This window comes from Wolffia australiana, chromosome 4, assembly GCF_029677425.1.
Source record: "Wolffia australiana isolate 7733 chromosome 4, ASM2967742v1".
Lineage (NCBI taxonomy): Eukaryota > Viridiplantae > Streptophyta > Magnoliopsida > Alismatales > Araceae > Wolffia > Wolffia australiana.
The window spans coordinates 2062225-2076839 of NC_135838.1; positions in this window are offsets into that span (position 1 = coordinate 2062225).

Genomic DNA, 14615 nt, shown 5'->3' on the forward strand with positions numbered 1-14615 from the left:
GTATTTTTCCAACTCATTAAATGAAACATCGAGGAAGATAAACATTTTCTTCTATGGTGGTTATAAAACTTATACCCTTTTTGCGTCTACATGTAACCAATGAAAATACGCTTAAGGGCCTTTAGTCTCAACTTGTTGATAGGATTATGGAGGTGGACAAAGACAGTGCACTCAAAGATTCTTGGTTTCAGGCCTGTTCTCAACTTGACAAATGGAAAAAAATGAGCCAACAGATCTAGTGGACTCTTATAGCCCAAAACTTTGGATGGAAGACAATTGATCAGATGTACAGATGTCAATACGGCTTCTCCCCAGAGAAATTTGAGCACCTTGATGAATCAGTAGAATTCTGGTTGCCAACAATATATCCAATCTTCCTTTCTGCTACACCATTCTATCGCATAGTATAGACACAAGACGACTCATGCACAATGCCTTGAGCCTGAAAAAATGTTTGTAATGTTGGATTGAAGTAACATTTGGCATTCTCGGATCTGAATCTATTTATCAATACACCATATTGCGTCTTCACCAGATTAATAAAGTGTTTAATAATGTCAGCTACCTCGGACTTGTATCTTAGAAGATATACCCATTTGAGGCGAGTACAATCATCTAAGCACAAGGAACCATGGAGCACCATTTAGCGACGGTACATGGTCCCCACACGTCAATATGCACAAGATCAAAGTGACTGATACTTCTCTCACTCTAGCTTTTAAACGAATATTTTTTATGCTTAGCCAACTGACATTCATCACACATGAGCTTTGATAAATTCACATTATGAGAAAAAAGTTGGACGCATTCTTCCAAAAATTCCAGATGATGGATGTCCCAAATAAGAATGAAACAATTTAATTTGTTCTACTACTGGGATATTGTCTTCTTCATAAGTTTTCCCTCCATCTACCATCAGCATGGTACCAGCACCCCTATTTACATTCAGCAAACTGTTCTTCTCTTCAATTGGTCCAGTCCTTCGGTTCAACCTCTTGTCATGTACAAAACAACCATAAGAATCAAGAGTTAGAGTGAGTGAAGAGTCTTTAACCAATCTTTTAGGAGAGATCAACTGTGCTTTAACCAAAGGAACATGCAAGACATTCTTTAGAAATCCCAAAATTTTAATTGTAACAGTCCCAATGCCAGAAATTTAGAAGCATTTCTCTTTCTGCTGTTAATACATGATTGCGTCCAGGACATGTAGAATACTCCACAAATTTATAACGAAAAGGGTTTGTGTGAACGGTTGCCCCAAAATCAATTATCCAATCTGTAGGTTGGTATGAATCATGGGTGACAAGAAAGCAATGCTCACCGGTGCAGCCTATTGAAGTATTTGCCAGACACGCCATGTTATTAAAATTTTCCAGCTCCTCCTTGAGTGCATAGAAGTCACTGAGAGTAAGATGAGAAGCATCATCACATGGGCTTGCTGTTTGGGTGGTCAACCATGTAGATCACAACAAGTTTTTTTTGTGTGTCCCCTCCTTTTACAATATGAGCATACCACCGGTTCCCAGGTCTGCCAGTGAGACTTTCCCTTTTGTTGACGCTGATTACTCCCTTCATGTGGATAAGACTTGGAAGATTGGTTCCTAGTAGTAACCACAAGTCCATACCCAATCTCCCCCATTAAGATATAAACGACTTTATACGACACTCTTCTTCAATCTCATCAGGAACTTGTAAGGATGATCTTTCTTCATATAATGCAGACAAGGACAGTCTGTTTCAGCAATTGTCCTGTAGAGATCCCTGGACAGTTTTGTCACCGTGTTGAAGAAGTATTGATTTTGTTACTAGTTCATAGATACACCATTCATTGTTTGTCTACAGCCAACTTTTGTGAATATTATCCCAGATCTGCTTTGCAGTATGGAGCAAAAGGTACTTAGAAATAAGATATCCACACATACTATTAAGGAGCCATGTTTTAACGATGGCATCTTCTGCTTTCCACACTGCGTACCATGAACTGGAGGGCTTCACTTCATCGATCAAATGATGAGCTAGTATCCTCCCTTAAAGCATAGTTTCAACAAACTTGCTCCAATGTAGTAGATTTACATCTATATATTTCATGGACTTGGGTATTCTATGATTAATCATAGTGGATAACTCATGGCCCTGTTGATTTGGTTGCAGGTCATGCAACTCAGATTTCTCCATAGCTAGTGGTTCTAGTTTCATTGACCTAATAACAATTTGACAGCAAACAGATCAGTGACAGTCACACTTGGATCAAGTTTGTTTTACCAGGTCTTCAAGAACTACACAACACGAGTCAACAACCAACTTGGTGTTGTCCTTCCTTGTATGGACTTGAAACAACCAAATTTGTCTCCAACTGATAATGGGAAAGAAACTCGGGTTTGAACAATAACACTCACACTTTTCACTACACGAGCATGATTTTAAATGCCAGGTCATAACATACACATATTGGGATAAAATTTAGGCTCGTTAGTCTAAAATGGAAATATGTAACACGTATGAAACATAAGAAAAGGAAATGATGGAAATAGGATATATAAAGAAATCAGGAATGGGAGTAATCTGGCTGACAACTATCTCTCTCTTTGTCTCTCTTTCTCTGTCTCTCTTACTATCTTTCACTCTCTCTCTCTCTCTATCTTAGTTTATATCTAACTATCGCTCTCTCTTTCTCATTTACTATCGCTTACTCTCTCTCCCTCTCTTACTCTCTCCGATGCAGAATAGGATCGAAAGGGGATGGAGAGTCATAGTTATTTTCTTCAACTGAAAGTCATCTTCATCATCATGGAAAGGTATCTAAGAGTAAGATTGATGTTCTGCCATAGCAGAATCACCTGGGTGAAATTGTCATCTTGTTGCCGTAGCAGTGTCACCTAAGGAAAAGCGACTTCATCGTGGTAGAAATTGCTAATTTTTTATGTTGATACAGCCAAAGATGGGGCTGGATAGAAAACATCACATATTCATATTCTTCATCACTTGTACATTCATGCTGCTCACAGTTATTTTAAATGACAAAAGTGGCAGGTACATTGAGACGTGGGGAAGAGGTGGTCATGATCATGAAGATAGAAAGCTGAAAGTTGAAATCAACTGTATGATATAGATTATATAGAGAGAAATGTGGTTGAAAAATCACTGATCAATAGAATATTAAGAGAGATAATGGAAATGGGTCTCAAACATTAAGGTACCTCATAGAAGGGACCCAATAGCTTAATTGCTCTGATGTTGAATGGTCTAGATTGATGTCGATCTGAAGCTCCGCAAAATGGTATGGAAGGAAAAAAGGACGGCATGGAAATCTGGATTAGAATTGAGAGGAATAGAACAGTGATGGAGAAGTTTTGAAGAGATGGGATAAAAATATCAAGTTTGGAGAAAAGGAGAGGAGAGATGGAGAGGATGAGAGAAAAGTGAGGGGTATGATGTGGGTGAGGTCGATGTTAAGGGTCAAATTTTGAAGAGGATGAGAGAAGAAGACAATGTATTGAAATGTGTTAAGGGCCACATTTCAATATTATTGAATTTAAAGGAAGCTTATTTTTTTACAAGACATGATATTTCTGATGCCGTTATGGTTGCTTTCATTGCCGTGATATTTAGAATGTCACTATTCTCAAAATAAAAAATACTTCACAATAAATTTCAAGCAAAGGGTGTTACTTTAAATAGGCTCTTGGTCGTTTTAGAGGAAAAGAAAACAGACAGTTACAAAAAGATAATAAACATGGACAGTTAAGAGTGAAACATGGAAGTGGAAATTTATGTGGAAAGAGTCAAGCAGATCGTGGGAGGAACTTAAGAGAAGATCAATTTTTGAGAAAAAGTGAAATATGACAGTTGTAGAGAATAAAAGGAAGAGAGAGAATTATTAAGGGAAAATAATAGTAGCATAGTAAAAAATGGTGGACGGTTGAGAGAATGATAGAGTGGATAGAAGAGAGAGATAGAGAGGGAATACTTGGAAGAGAAAAGTCAAAGAACTTGGAGGAATGAGGAGAGAGAAAAGTAGGGCAAAGAAAGGTAAGAAATAAAGAAGAGAGAGAGGGGGAACAGGGGAGAGGGAGTGAGAGAATGGAAGTGGTTTACACATTTTCCCGTCACTCTCTCTATCTTTACTCTCTCTGACTATCTCTCTTTCTCTTGTTCATTCTCCATCTGTTTCTCTCTCTTGCTCATTATCTGTATTTCAGTAGTTTTTTCCCTCTTTTTAATTCATCACTTAAAAGTAAAGCACTTGGCATTCTAGATATTAAATGAAAATTTATAATGAAAATTTTCAAGTAATTTATAATTATATAAAATAATGAGAGACATGTTTCTGAAAAATTACTTCATAAGTTTCCTCATACAAAATTTAATTTTTTTGCATGCTATGACTTCACACATTTATTGATAATACTTGATTAATTTTATTCATTCTTTTTATGTCCCGTTCAATACAGAAATTCAAAATTAAGTTGAAATCTATAAATTATTTCACTTCATTTCTTCGGATTGTTTAAGTTTGTAATATTTATTAATGCGACGACAGTGGAAATTAAATGAAATAATGATAGAACTACAATTGGAATGAGGATGATTGCATAATCAGTAGTAGAAGGTGTTGTCATTAAAATATAAATCATGTTTATTTTGAATTTTAAAATTTGAGGGAAGGAGCATTTTCACCCATATATCTCGATGATCAAACTTCAACTACATACTATTAATATAAGATGATATTTTAGCTTCATGAATAAGATGTATAAAATATTTTGCACCATAACACTTTTATACAGCTGAATTCCCTCTTCAACTCTGAAGTTTCAAGGGTTGTCAATCTCCATAAAAATTGTTTATAAGTTAAATAGAGAAGTGGAAATTAAAGTCGTTTACCCACAAAAATTTTGGACGATTGGCCTTTGATAATTTTCCTTTCATCTGCCTCATTTATTTTGTGTTTTTACACAAAATGTTTCATGTTTTATCCCATTTATACTTTAGAATTCAATAAAATAACCCAGAAATTTATGGGCCTACATGAGGCCAGCAAGTCAATCACATATTCCACAGCTCATTCCATGCCAATTGACATAATATTCATATAATACATGTGTGAAGCTTATAATAAAGTCCTTGGATACATTACTAAGTGAATTGTGGTGAGTTCATTCTATGGATATCACTAATATTGAAATGTTTCATAAATATTCATATTCAAAGAATGCTCAAGAATGACATCAAAATATCTGGATGTAATAAAATCATTTAGTTCCACTCATTTGGTGAGTATAGTCGATCACAAAGTCATTAGTGTGGATACATTATGAACGTATGTGGGTGCTCCTTATGGAAAAGAGTTCACTAATTGATATGTACGAATATCTGAATGGTATTTAAATAAAAACATCAATCACGTTGATTCACATCATGATTTTCTAATTGATCCTTATACTTGAGACAACAAAGACATCATGCAGATTTATGGTTGTGTTTTGATTATGATCTACAAGTTCCAAGTCATGGAGTTCTAAACCGCCTAAGCTCAAATGTAGCAAGAAGTTCAAGAATGTGATTCGGCGGTTAAGATGGGATTGCATGTCCTCACCATATGAGACAACACAAGGAAGACGTCGAGATGAAATCCTTGGCTAAGGTAACGGAATATCATATAAGATTTTGACAACTTTTAAACACATCAGTACTTGCCAGGATACCTGATTAGGGTTGGAAAGTTCACCATCTGCCCAAGTCGTACGAGGATCATCAAGTACATGAGGGACTATAGATACATGTTAGCTGATGACGGTAAAAGTTCCATGAGAGAGTCAATATACACATTTGTATCTTCTGAAACATGAAGTGTAGCTTAGCACCCACGTGCCAACAACCTATTAATAGTACTTCATGCCATACTCCATCTCACCACACATTTTTGGGTACATTACATAAAAGTACTATTATAGATTTAAAGCCTATTTGGCTAAACTATGATGTATATGTCTAAAACAAACTAAAATGGGAGTGATTCAGATGGATCTGGTGATTTTTCCATCTCCTTTAAAGCCCCTTTTCCCATATTTTCCAAATGCTCTTCTTGAGGAGATATAACATCTCTATTACACTTAATGAGTTAGGTTAGATGCATGGCACTGCGAATTATCCTTGGGTAAATCCACCATATGTGTGAATTTCATATGTGGTCTGACTCATTGATATCATCATATTAAAGAAAACATTTGGATGCACTGTGAAAGTAGTGAAAGTACTTAAGGTCTTAAGCATTGTACGCATGTACTTGCAATTAATGATATTCAAAATTTCCACAAAAAACACACAAATAAAAATCACATAAACATTTAGCATAATATTCTAAAGTCTGATGATTATGGGAATCATAACCAACTTTTCCCCTCCTCTTAGATCAGTTGTTTACTTCTTGTAAATCAATAAAATTTCTGCAAGCAATAGAGTTCCGTTTTCCTGCATGCATTAAGTCCATATTAAATGAACCCACCTATAGTAGTACTGTATACAATGTTCATAGTATCATCATATTTTGAAGCATATTAAATAATGATACAAATTGATTTTTCATCCAATTTCATGAAAAAGCACTAATTACTTTCACAAAATGAAAGAACTGAAAATTTTCAATTTATTTGATGAAATTAGTGATCTCTGAAAATATCAGAATGAAAAAGATGTATAAAAATTATGGAGACTTTATTAGAATAATTGGAAAATTTTATCTGGTGATAAATTTTTAGAGTATTTACATGAAGTCAATCAATAAGTCATAAAATCATGTGTCCCTTGCCAAGTGTCCATAATAGCATTTTATGATGTTCCTACCAGTATTATACAGAAATTAATAAATTTAATAATTTTATTAAGCTTCAATTAACACTGAAATGAAATGAAGATGATGATCGAGCCCGAGATAATTTTCACAATATTAAATTCTGCACTGACCCCAAGCTAAAACATTCTACTCTTTATAGATCCTTTCAATGATATGAATGAAGATTTCTGCTTAATTTTCCAATTATTGTGTAGGTACTTCTCCGTTAGAAAAACATAATAACAAAGTTATCATAAATAAACATAATATCAAACTACCAAACACAATAAATATCACAAAAAACTGGATCATAATCTTGTAATTAGAGAAATAGGGTAAGAAATCGTGATCACATGTAATGTTTTCCCTTAAAGTAACAAAAAATACAGTTAATTCAGTATCATTATAATACGTTTAATAAATGACGTAATGAAATTTTAGAAGTTATGAAATTATGGTAAATAATTTAAAGCGTGCATTTATAACCTTCTTCTGTTGGCATTTCGATTCTAATAAAAATGCAAAATAAATGATATCAAATATATAATCAGCCTAACTGGATATCAAAGATATCAAGTTACCATTCAAAACCACGCGTGAAACATCATGAACTGTGTACTGGATGATGACTTTGATCCTCTGTTAGTGAAGAAGCTAAAAATTATTTACCATGTTATGTAACACCTTACTTGATTGTCATAGGTGCGGCGAAAGGGAACCTGGGGCCAACAGGGGGAGGAGGTATCCTCAGAGACCACACAGGGAGTTTACTTTTTGCCTTCTCCTCTTTTTATGGCATACAAACTAATACAGTAGCCGAGGCCATGGCGATACTTGACGGTCTACTCCTCTGTGAGGAACGAAACATTCACAATATCGTCGTGGAATCTGACTCAAAAATATGGGTTGATATGCTTCATTCAGGCACATGCTCCCTGTGGCGACTACATCGTGCGTGGAAAGACATCATGTGGTGCCGTTCGCACATAGCGTGCTTTCGTCACCAGCCGAGAGAGGGTAATCAGACACCCGATGCCCTCGCCAACCACGCGGTACATGCTCACACCCCCTCCTCTCTTTTCCACTCTTGGCAGGCGCTCCCCACTACGGCCCAAGGATGCCATCGGCTCAATCGTCTTGGCATGCCCTCCCTCTGCACACGCCGCCTCCTCGCGAAGCCAGCCCCGCGGGATTGGAGGATTGCGTGGAGTGCTGGCGTTTGCGGCGTGGACAGCGCCTGCCCCGACTAGAGCGTCACCAGGCACTACTTCGAGCACACTTGACGACGGAGAGGACACACCCCGACTAGAGCGTCACCACGCACTACATCGACATCGCGGAGCAGCTCCAGAGGAATGACGGCGAACACACTTCCTCGAGCGTCTGCGAGGTATCACTCATGTATCTTTTCTTTTTCCTACATATGGGCGTGGACGAGTGGGATCCGAGTGTAATTAGGACATATATACTCGTTCCACGCCTATAAACATTGGAAAACACTACATCCTATAAATAAAATCCCCCTGGGTGGCATCCAGGGCGCGGCTGAATCGGACTACGGGCACAACCCAGGGGTTGGCCGTACCCGGCATCGTGTATTTTGCCAAAAAAAAAAAACTTGATTGTCATATGAATGACATGGCCATGGAGAAATATCTGTTAGCTATGGTTTTCATTACATGCATTTATGTATCATTTATCATCTTTTCATGCATCGTACTGACTGAAATATTGTATATCATCATTTATTTTAAACGCACATAAGGCATTCATGCATAAACACAGATCATCATGTAATACTATTTTAAGATGATTATCTAAAGTATACGATGCAGGAAATAGGGTTAAAGATTATGGAAACTTTTCAAATGAGTCACTATTGACAAATTTCAAGGAAAAATTATAATTTTAATAATTTTTTGTGAAGAAATGAATTTTATAAAAAAACACAAATAGAAAACGCGTAGACTCAGATTCAGTTTTATATGTATTTTACCATTTAATGATTTCAACTTAACCAGCTTTTAGAATTTTACCTTATCAAATAACTGGCTTTGCAAAATGGTTTCTCTTCAGTAAGTTTCAGTTAAATTTTACTCCATCATATATCGCTAAACCATAAACATTAAGATTGTTCCAATTACGTAAATTTGTTATGAAAACAACACTTTCATATAAATAGTAATTACTACTTCGTTTATACCAAAGTCAAACTCATTTGGGAAGATATTCGATAAGTTGAAACAGAAGTTTGACAATTTTAGTAATACATGACACGTGAATCCCTGAACTAATATCATCTAAAGTCAAATATATTTCTAAATAATTTTTTTTAGATGTTATGTGAACATCTTTATTCAATTTTCTATTCTTCAACCTGATAGAACCAATGTTTCCCTTCATTTAGATACAAGTGTTCGTGTTGTGGAATCATTTCCGTAAAAGTTTAACAAGAATGATCACCCTTTTTATCCAATGCATAACTCCTGATTATCTTTTGGAACAACATGATCATCTTTATGATCAAAATTTAACCTGAAAACATTAATAATCTACAGACTTTTTGAAAAAACATTCTAATACAATCAAGGGGATTCATATAATAATTAATATGTTTAACAATAATAATCATTACAAATGACAGGTATGTTAACTTAATAGCAAGATGTGAATAAACATGAATAGCAACTTCATTCGCGCCAGTATCAATTTCACCTCATAATCTTTTTACAAGTTTTTTTCGTTTAATTTATATGTAGTTACTTTTGTAATTGATTAATGCTCGGACCCCATAATCTTATCAAACAATATTGAATATATAGTTATCTTAAACTAATATATATCTAGATGTATGAAGATGTTATTTTATTTTTGAGTTCATTTAATTGGCACACCAATGCAAAAATTACAGGAATCTCAACCAACTTTCGTCCACATCTTATATAAGTTGTTTGCATCCTATAAATCATTTTCTTTTCTGTGAGTGAGGAGTTTCATTTTTATGAATGTATTAATAAATGAATCTACATGTACTGGGATTCTATACAGTTTTCATATCATTATAAACTTCTAAGCATATTAAATAATGCTACACATTGAATTGTCATCCCATTTTGTGAAAAAAAATTGTTAATTATACAAAATGAAAGGATTGAAAATTTTTAAGTAATTTGAAAACATTAATAATATGTGAGAATATTAGAATGAAACAGATGTATACAGAAATATAGAGACTTTATTATGAGAACTGTATTTTTAGATAAATTTTATGTAGTTATGATGGTATAAATTATTGACATGAAACCAATCAATAAACAATAAAATACTAAGTATCCCGTGCTAAGTGTCCTTGGTCTATTTTCAATGTATTCCTACGGCATTATACAAATATTGATGAATTTAATTGTTTCTATTAATCTTCAATGAACATTGAAATGAAAGGAGGATGATAACTATGCCCTAAATAAGTTTAACCATATTAAATTATGCATTGATCCCAAGGGAAAATATTGCACTCTTAATATATCCTTCCAATTATATGAATGAACTTTTCTGCTTAATTTTCCAATTATTATGTTGGTATGTCCCATTTAGTCAGCCATACTAACAAAGTTATGAGAAATAACAAAATATAAATTCATCATACACAACAAACATCACAAAATAGCTGGATCATAATATTTTTATAAGAGAAATAGGGTAAGAAATAGTGATGTCATGTAATTTCCCCCCTAAAAGTAACAAAAACGCACACTTAATTCACTATATTGTATTTGATAAATGATGTAATGATTTTTTATCAAGTCTGAAATTATGTTAAATAATTTTAAGTTTTCATTTGTAACATATTTATTTGATCATTTCAATTCTAATACAAACGCAAAATAAATGATACATAAATTATAATCAGCATACTTTCAAACTCATGTAAGGCATACCTTGATATTGAAGATATCAAGTTACCCTTCAAAATCATCTGTCAATCAGATGAATTATATGACCATGGAGAAATACCTGTTAGGTATGTTTTTTTATGACATGAATTTATGTATCATTTATCATTGTTTCATACATTATACTGATTAAAATATTGTATGATGTAATTTATTTAGACACGTACGTGTCATTTATGCATAAAAATATAGTTCGTTTAATATTATTTTTAGATGATTATTTTAGGTATATGATGCATGTCATGGAGTTAAATATCATGGTAAAATTTTCTTTGAGTGATAATTCACGAGTTTTTAGGATTAACTAGAATTTTTGGACTTTTGTTTTTTGAAGAAATGAATTTAAAAATAAAATAAGATAGGAAACCTATAGAGTCAGATGCCATTTCATATGTAATTATCATTATGTGATTTCAAGTTTGAAAATTTTAGCATGTTTCCATCCCAACTTAGAAGGTCATGTAAGATTAAATTTTCTTCAGTCCGTCTGAGTTGAATGTTACTTTGGCTTATACCAATAAACATAAAAACTAGAGTATGTTAAAAAAAAATTAAAACACTAATAGTGATTTACAACTACGTAATTTTATAGTTAAAAACAGCACTTTCATATGAACATTAACTGCAACTTCTCACCTAATTCATGTGAACATATGTTTGACTATTTCAGTAATAGATGACACGTGAATCCATGAATCAAGTGTGGTTCAAAGTAACATATATTTGTACGTATTTTTTTCTTGATGTTACGTGAACATAGTTATTTAAATATTTATTCATTAGCCTGGTATAACCAATGTTTCCCCTAATATAAATACCATTTTTCTTTTTCTGGGATAGTTTTCATACAAGCTTGACAAAAACGATTACACCTAGTGCACACCTACTGATTGAATCTAAGATTTGCTGTTGGATCAACTTACTTGGTCATATGTATGAATAAAAAAGAATGCATAAGATCGATAATGTATGAATGTTTTTTAAAACAGTCAAAGATAACAAAGGAATTTATAAACCAGTTAAAATGTTAAAACGGTAACAACCATTTTAAATGACAAATATGTTAACTTAAAAGCAAGATGTATAAATAGAATGAAAATAGGTTTCATTCACACCAATCTCGAATTCGCCTGAAATATTTTTTTTGATTATTACCTATATTTAAGTATTTTAGTGACTGAAAGACGCTTGGATCCCAAAATCATATTAAACACTATTGAAACTAGAACAATTTTTTATTACACTACAGCCAGACATTTATTTCAAAGTCAATTTTATTTAAGAAGATTATTGGTAAGTTGAAACATATGATTGACTATTTTAGTTATAGACGAGATGTGAATCCCTGAATCAAGTATCATTTAAAGTCAAGTATATTTCTAACTATTTTTTTCTACACGTTATGTGAACATCTTTATTAAATTTTCTATTCTCGAACCCAATAGAACCAATGTTTCCCTTCATTCAGATACCCATTTTCCTATGATCCATGTAAGTTTTCTTAAATTCTAGCACAAGCAAAGGAATTCATATGCTAATTAAAATGTCAAACAAAAAAAAAATTTGAAACGAATGGTGTGTTAACTTAAAATCAAGATGTATAAATAAACACGAATAGAAACTTCATTCTCGCCAATGTTGAATTCACCTCAGATTTGTTTCATAAGTTTTTTTCATTTAATATACATGCAAGTATTTTAGTGATCGATTAATGCTCTCATCCCATGATCTATAAAAAAATATTGAAAATATAGACTAAAACATACCTAGATGTACAAACATCTTATTTGATTTTTGAGTTCATTTAATTGGCACACCAATAAAAAATTACAAAAATACAACCCTAATTTACCATAAGATAATTCATGGTAATTTCGTTGTGGGGCCACGTGGCGTTTTCTCATTTGCTGTTTCATGCCGAAAGTTCCGCCGACATTTCGCTCCCTGACAAAAAATCAGACAATGTCTTTTTGGCATCTGGATTTTTCTGAGAAAAAAAACAAATAAAAATCCGAATTAATATTTAAATTATTCTTTTTAAGAAACAGTACGGCCCTGACGGCCAGGTGTTGACGACGTGGACGTTGCCACGTGTCATTTTCCTGACGGCTGATTGGTCGATTAAAGTAAGACGGCGCCGCCCATGCTTTTTTTCTGAACAGCCCTAGAAAATTGAATTATTTACGAAATTACCACTCTTAGTACGCTTTTTTACTTGAGGATTAAAATCATCGTTAGAGATAAAATATTAAACTAATAGGTATTTAAATTCAATTTCAAATTAGTGATTATAATTTATTAATGCGGGTCAAAAGTTGTTAAACTTATTACGAATATTATATTCAAAGCAGTAAAGTTAATGGGGAAGGAGAGGACACACGTGAGATAAACTCATAAAGAAGGAGAGAGAAATATGAGAGATATAAGAGATGAAGAGAGAGAGATGGAGGCAGACGAGATATATATAGAGATTGCCTAGAGAGAGAGATAACTGCAAGAGAGAGTGTGCGATAACGGAGAGAGACAGAAAAGAGAAGAAAAGAGATATAGAGAGAAAGAAGAGAGAATGCGTGGTTAGAGAGATAAGAGATAGAAACCCGAGAGAAAGAGGAGAGAGAGATGCAGAAGAGAGTGCGTGAGACAGTCATCTGTGGATAAGAAGAGAGAGAAAGAATAGAAAGAGGAGAGAGATATACAGAAGAGAGTGCGTGAGACAATCATCTATGAATAAGAAGAGAGAGATATACATATACAGAACAGAACGCGTGAGACAGCCATCTATGGATAAGAAGAGAGAGAAGAAAAAGAGCAGAGAGAGATACATAACTGAGTGCGTGAGACAGCCATCTATGGCTAAGGAGAGAGAGAGATACAGAGCAGAGTGCGTGAGACAGCCATCTATGGATAAGAAGAGAGAGAGAGAGAGAGAGAGCGAGAGATTCAGAGCAGAGTGCGTGAGACAGCCATCTATGGATAAGAAGAGAGAGAAGAGAAAGAGGAGAGAGAGATACAGAACAGAGAGCGTGAGACAGTCATCTATGGATAAGAAGAGAGAGAAGAGAAAGAGGAGAGAGAGATACAGCACAGAGAGCGTGAGACAGTCATCTATGGATAAGAAGAGAGAGAGAAGAGAGTAAGAGGAGAGAGAGAAACAGAAAAGAGAGCGTGAGACGGTCATCTATAGAGAAAGAAGAGAGAGAGATACTGAAGAGGGAAAGAGGAGAGAGAGATACATAAGAGGGAAATAGGAGAGAGATACAGAAGAGAGGATGATAGAAAGAGAGATAGACAGAAGAGAGGATGATAGAGAGAGACAGAGACTGAAGAGAGGATGATAGAAAGAGAGAGAGACAGGGAGGAGAGAGAGACAGAAGAGAGGATGACAGAAAGAGAGACAGACAGACAGAAGAGAGGATGATAGAGAGAGAGAGAGAGACAGACAGACAGAAGATAGGTGAGAGGGGCAGAAGAGTGCGTGAGAGAGGGAGAGGGAATGGAGTTAGAGAAAGAGAGGGAGAGCAGAGAGATAAAAGAGATTGCGGGAGAGAGACAAGAGATAGAGATAGAAGAGAGCTAAAGAGAGAGAGAGATACAGTTAGAAGAGAGCGAGTGAGAGTGACAGGAGATAGAAAACGAGAGAGAGAGAGAGAGACAGAATAGGGACACAAGAGAGAGAGAGAGAGACAGAATAGGGACAAGAGAGAGAGAGATGGGAGACACAATAGGGATTAGGGACAGAAAGAGAGAAAATAGGAGAGAGAATGAGACAGAGAGGAAAGCGGAGAGAGAATGAGACAGAGAAGAAAGGGGAGAGAGAGATAGGAAAGAGG